Genomic DNA, 7500 nt, shown 5'->3' on the forward strand with positions numbered 1-7500 from the left:
CCAGGTTATATGCAGTCACACTGGCATGCAGTGTATCATTACATTACTACTGTTGACAGTGCATTCCCAAGTAAGAGTAGATTGCAGATTGTAGTCCTGGAACCAAACTCCCCTACATGCAAAGATGGACTCTGACTCCTCACTATCATGTTCTTGGTGTATGAGCTGTGTGCCATTAAATATTTGCTACTGGATATTGATCTGATATGTGGATATTAACTGTAGATTACTGTGTGTATAGGACATGTCATTGAGGGCTGCTGTCATGTAGTAATGGCATATCTATCAGTGTCAGACATCTGTCAACACAGTCATCCCACTGCATAACCAGTTGACTAGCTGATGTCTGTCTGCCCTCTGTACAGATGTGCAAATGTCAGGATTCCATCTTGGCTACATACAGGCAATCTACGTTTGAGTGACACTGACATGTCTGCCCAGCTGTGTTATGAATGCCACAGTAAGGATTCCACAACCTGTATGAACCACATGCCATGGATACTTCAACTACACTACCACAGTCAACAGAACATGCTTGGCTACAGGTCTCCAAGACAGATACTGGCCATGTTATGTAATACATGTTGCATACATGTCAACTGGAGCACCTCACTGGCCATCTACAAGAGGCAACCAGATGATTGGATGTTGCATGTAACTCTCACCCTGAGGATCACCTCTGTGGTATCTGTTGATAGATGGCCTACTGCCACATGGCAGGTGGCATGATACCACTGTACATACATCCCCTACACTTCCCATCTCTCCATGAACAATACATACCTATGAACACCTGCACCAATGGACCCCAGTACTGACAAATGTGTACGTCTGCATTACTGAAAATAACAGTGTCTGTGTGTTTGTAGACCTGTAGTTGATAACACCCTGAGGCCCTTCATACCCACTGCACCCCTCCATTGCCGTAGTTAGATGCGGCTGCTGCTGTACTGGGCATTACATGTACCTTGTTACACTCTTCACCCAATGCGCTACCTTGGGTTTACAGTACCAGCACAACACTGTTGTATAAATGGTTTGATAGGCATGGGATACCCTCTGAGTTCTGGCAAGTGTGTGTATGTGTGCAAGTGTGTATATTTGTAGGATACAGCATTCTGAGGCCACATTCTCCTAATACAATATGCCTTGCCACACAGTAGTAGGGATAGTGATGTTGCTGACTGTAGAAAAGTCATGACAATGTATCACCCTACAATCCCTTTGGCATGTGCATTAGATGCATATCCCTGTAGTAGCACTCTTGGGATAGACAAGGGGTTGTATTGCAGTCCTGGTCAATGTGTGATGGTGGGTATGTCAGAGTATTATCATGGGTTTTAGTACATACAATATCCACTGTGGGGTGTGGGTGCTGGGTATACTGTCTTTACACCATGGTACCCCCTGTACATGTCCCATGTTTCACTGTATTGGGACCACTGTCACTATCAACCATATGGGTTTTTGATAACACTATCCAGCCCAGTTACGCATGAGCTGTGTGCAACTTATCTGTAACAGAATGGACACACTGACAAGGTAGTTGGCACTGATATGCCTAGGTCTCCCAGATCTGTATATAACTGTTATGTGTTTGTCAATGTGTATATGACAGTATGCCATACTATGTATTGTACATAAATAACCAGTACATCCCCATTACCATACTGTACAGGGCCTGGGGATGTTCTTCACATAACATGTAACCTGGAACACACCTCATTCTAAAAGCTATGTGGTGTGTGCAATTAAGTCCACACACATCAGTAGCACTACATATCTAGGTAGGGGTTCTATTTCTAGTGTTGCCAAGTAAGAGTGTGTGTGTGTATGTGAAAAAATCTACTCCATTTGCAGAATATACATGTCCCAGGAGGTCATCTGTCAGTTAACTGCCTGGTAAATGCTTTCACAGGTATCATCCTGTGGAAATACATTCCATTGCAACTAGTGGTATATGTGTAAATGCCTTCTTCCCCACTGTATAGGTGTACAGTGATACTGTGGTTGTTATATATAGCTGGGTGTGGTTCTTATGGACACAGCCACCATCATTGCAGTTACTTTTGAGTGTATCCCCCCACTTAGCTGGCTGTAATACTCTACAGTTCATGTTAACAGGTAAAGTAGTTGTCTATCACACTATCTGCAGTTCTACAGCACCTCACACCCTCCAAAGGGTAGGGCTGTGCCACCCACACCAGCACACCTATGTTTACCGAGTTGAGGATTGCACTATATTGCAGAAGGGGACATAAACCCTGCCAGTACCATCACCAATGAAATTAAACTAGCAAACAGCTTATTTCTCAATGTGTTGTGCCTATTCTGTCTTGGTGGAATTGCATAGGCTAAAATGGGTTCCTTGCACAGGTACATACATCCTTGTGTACAGTATTCTCTGTGTATTGCATCAACACCATATCCTCTGTGTGTGTTATACACAAACATGTGGTGTGTACCACCCAGTACACTTACCATTGTCCACTGTAGAAGGGCTCCTGACATCAGCCACCATGCACTCACCTGTATACATCCCCAGATGTATCAGCCATGTGGCACATGCAGTAACTGTTATACAGACCTGTGACATGTGTTCACCTGTACCCAGGATATCGCACAGCCAAGGTGTTTCCACAGTGCCATACCTCTTGTAGGATACAACAGCAGACCATCATCCTGCTGACACATGGACATCTGCAACACAAACGGAATACATTATGGAGACCACAATCACTCAGTGTTAATAACAGCTATAATGCATCATGGCTTGACAGCTACACTTCCTGACATGTAAGCATTAAACTTTACTGCTGACAACGTTACACAGCATTACATTGGTACACCATGGTACAGTCACCCTATGCATCAGAACCATATTAGCCTGTCCCTGTATCGATGTTATGGATGACAGGGATGTGGCACAAGTATCCTCTTATGCACAGGGTGTGTTGTTGGTCTGCCAGACACCTAGGCTGAGCCATACATTTGACATCATGTGTGTGAGTGAAATTTTTTGATTATTAATTGGGCTGTTGTGATGTGGTGTCTGTAGGTATAGGGTTGCCCTAGATGTGTTGGCAATATGTGTCTGTATGCATGCACACAGTTTTGCCATGTGACTGCCCTATATTGGGGTTTGTTGGACAGCTACAGACCGTACCTGGCAGAGTGTGTAGTTCACAATTTCCGGGTACAGACACGAGAACTGTGCCTACCAGGGGTTCCACTGGCACCACCAGGTACAAGCCACAATATGGTACTCTCCCTGATGATGACATATGTCCGCTGGATCCATGTCTCTCTTGGGAAAGGCCAGGACCACTTGCACGTATCCTGCTTTGGAGTGGTGTGGAAAGTGCCCCCCCCCCTGCAGTGCTGGGGATTTTCCTGCCACAATGGGAGCGGCTCTGAGTTCTGGCAGATCCACAACAACATCTAGCTCTTGGTGTTGCTGGTCTACGTCTACGTGGCCATTGCATTACTCCCACCATATGCTTGAGCACAGACATTCCATGGTCGAGGATTCCCACCATCTCACCCAACTGTCTATCCATGACCCCTGCAAAATAATGGTGGGCACCTGCAAGATCATGGATGTTGTCAATAACAGCTGAATGAATGAGTAGCCCTCTGCAGCCTCAGACCCTGTCTGGTGTACCGTTCCATTTGTTCTTGCACCTCCATGATGGCCTGAAACATGCATTTGATGGCACCATATGTGGCACTTCTACCAGGGGCATGATGACCAGCAGCCCTCCTATGAGTACCCTTGTACATCTGCTTATGTGGTACCCTGCCAGACATCCGGCTATGACTGCTGTGTCCAGACACACGTGCCATAGATACCACACTGTCCTGTCCCATGCCAACAACCACCAACTGTCCCTCAGCTATGGCCACTGGTAATGGGGTATGTATAGGCAATGTGACTCTGCGTGGGAATGGGGTGGATAACAGTGCGATGTCAAACGATGGTGCAACATCATCCCTTGACAACTCCGCCTGTGCCTCAACACACCTATCATCATTATCAGTGTCTGCATGGACACCAACATCAGATTGCCTGCAGGAGGGACCCTGACCCACCTCGCCACCTGTGCAGGGAAAACAAGAAATGCACTTTAAGACCTGTATGTCATTGCTTAACAGTACACACACACACACACACACACACACACACACACACACACACACACACACACACACACACACACACACACAGACGTGCACTCTGACAATCCACCATACTACTTACCTGTCCCTGAGTTTACAGACTGTCCCAAGTTTTTTCTCTTATTTTCCCCATCCTGCATCAGTCTTGAATAATTACAGTCAATAATACTAATCATTAATGTAACATTCTTCTAATTGCTCAGAAAAGTGATCATAAAACATGACCTGTTACTCCATTAAGTCTTTTACTTGATTGGAGCCATTTTTCCAAAGTCTCCCTGATGTCTTCAAGTGTTCACCCTGGTTTTGTCTAGACGTCATGAGCATGGTCCCCATATGTTATGGGCTACTACAGTCAGTCAATAATGGAGTTTTGGACTGGAGTTTCATACTTAACTATTGTTCAGTAGATGCAAGATCTGTTGCTCTATTAACCTTTTATGTGGACTACAGTAATATTTGGAAACACTCTCTGGTGTTGTCTAGTAATTCCCCAATGCATCTACATTGCTGCATACTTGGGTATTCTTTCACTTTTCTGCTGATTGCAATTAAAAAAAAGTATCCCTGGTATTTAGTTTTCCTTCCCAATGCATCTTTCATGCTGCAAACTTTATTATTCTATCAGCTTTCCTGTGATTACATTTCAGAAAAGTATTCCTGGTGTCTAATGTGTCTGTCCATTTCCATCTACTGCATGATTTCTAAGGGAAGTTGAGAGGTATGAACAACCCTACACTCACACATGTGCATACATGGACACACACACAAACACACACGCAAATAAACATACACATTCTACATATATCAACCCCCCTCCACTTCACCAGATAGCACTTACAGACAAATTTACCCCCCAAACACACACACACACACACACACACACACACACACACACACACACACACACACACACACACACACACACACACACACACTTACAGGTGAGGTTGCACAAAGATATTACACGCAGACCTCTCATTATCCATCTGTCAACATGCATTACATATGGCATTCAACAGCATGCAGTGCAGCTATAGTCAATCCCTGTTACCAACATTATACATTTCTGTGATGCATGGGTTGTGTTAGTAGGTGATACCCCTTTCCTTGGAACACACTGCACCCATGTACAAAGTATTGCTGTGCACCTGTTCATCACCCTGGCATGTACTGTGCACCATACCTCACAGGTTTACACACCATTGCTGAATGTGTATATGTGTGTCAGCTATGTTTGCTCTGCTGCTCACTGCTCCTATGTGTTTGTTCAACACATACCTGGGATGATATGTGGACAGGCGTCACTTGTGAATGCCTGATGTCTGATTTACAGATCTCATCATCAGTGGTGCATGTATGGCCAATAAATTACAATTACACTGACAACTTTCAAACCTTACTGTGGCTATGGGGAGTGTACACACCCATATTGATATGGCACCCTCTTCCCTGATATGGCACCCTCTTCCCTGATATGCCATGGGGCCACTTTACTGCATATGTTAACATTACAGAAACCTGATTATGTGACCTATGACCTGTGCAGTCAAATGCAGTATCAAACAAATGTGTTAGTTGTGCAGATGCTGATTGAGATAAATACAATTTGTGGGTGCATATGTGTGCACACCCTTATCATGATGGTTTGTTGCACCAACTGTTATGTGTATTACAGCAGTCACTATTCCTTGAAGGGGTATACTAGCAAAGGCCATCTGTATTTGACAGTATTTGGTCACTCTGCCCTACAAATGTCCACAACTCTGCATGATTGCAAGGTCAACTCGTGCACAGACCTTGGAGGTCACACAGGGCTGTCACTATTGCTGCAGAGTCAGGGTTATGTTTGCCACAATTCATGACCTTGACTGTGTGCAGATACAGCCATTCTTAGTGAGCATTGGATCTCTGCTTCAGTGCACAGTTGTGTTTCAGGATGACACCTCCTCCCCATCCTCAGCCTTTTTGCAAATGCTTGACAACCAAGGCCTACACATGTGTGTCATTTTACAGTGTCCCAAACTCTGAACACCATGTGTACAGCCTAGTCCCTGCTGATGAATGGCAAATATACAGGTGTGCACTGGCACCAGCAAGACACAGGTGGGGATGGTGGGCCTGAGGTGGGGTGAGGTGTTGGTTGTGCAGCACATGTATCTTAATTGATACTGTCTGTAGATTTCCAATGAGGTCTTGGTACACCAGCACACATTGCAATGCATGCCTTTGGGTGACTATTGATGTTATGCATATGCTACCTGCCCTGGCTGATGTTTCCTGTGGTACAACTGTCCCATCTGATTACCCTAACCAATGGGCCACACTTATGCAGAGTCCAGGCAATTGCTGACACAGGTACTTCACAGCCAGTACTTGCTAGACATTCCTGCAACTCCCTCAGTGTTGTGGTATGTTACTAGGCAGCTTGCATGACCAGTTTGCAACATGTCATCATTGGTCTTGGATGGCCATCTGTTTATTTTCTACATTAATCCTGTCCCATACATCCTCGCCACATACATTCCTGTCTGCACTGTTTGCCATGGTATATGCAATGGTGAGGCTACATTTCCAACTCCTGTGTGCTACCTGTTGGGTATGGGATCCATTCCATGGCTTGTAAGATGTGTGCAAGTCACGGCTGCCTCTTTTGCAGGTAAGTGGGCACATTTGATGGCCAAACATCTTGGACAGCAGACCATTTCTTGGTGTGACATTGAGGACCTGTACTTGATGTAAGTTCCCTAATCATGAAGAGTGCATGCTTTCAGGACCTCAAAAGCTGCTTCCACAATATGTTATTTGGAATGTATGCATACATATGCTTCCAGTGTTTGTGAAGGTATGTATTCCTCAGATTTACTGTCCTAACATAGGATTCCATATTACACATTCATTGCTCATATTAGGACCACATTGCAGGTTGTAAGGGTTTTGGAATGCAGTATTGTGATATGCCGTTGTGTAGCTCTGTAACAGTTGCCATTGTAATAGTGGTATATACACTGTTGTAGCACTGTATAAGGGTGATGTTTCAGACATGTCCCTACTGTAGGCCATTTGTCCCACCATTATGTTCATCTCTGTGCACACATCTTGCAAAGGACTCTTACATACCCTTCAGATACGCCGCCATGGTGACCACTGAGATGCAGTGCAGTTAACAGTGACAATAAGTGAACATGTACAGCATGCATTATGGGTAGGTGTGTTAAATGTGTGCATGGAATATACCATTGCCATAACATGGCCGGTGTATTGGCAACCTGAACAAACACCATACTCACCAGTTACAGGATGCTGCCCCGGAGGTATACC

This window comes from Protopterus annectens, chromosome 5.part1 (genome assembly GCF_019279795.1).
Source record: "Protopterus annectens isolate FY-2018-M chromosome 5.part1, PAN1.0, whole genome shotgun sequence".
Taxonomy (NCBI): domain Eukaryota; kingdom Metazoa; phylum Chordata; order Ceratodontiformes; family Protopteridae; genus Protopterus; species Protopterus annectens.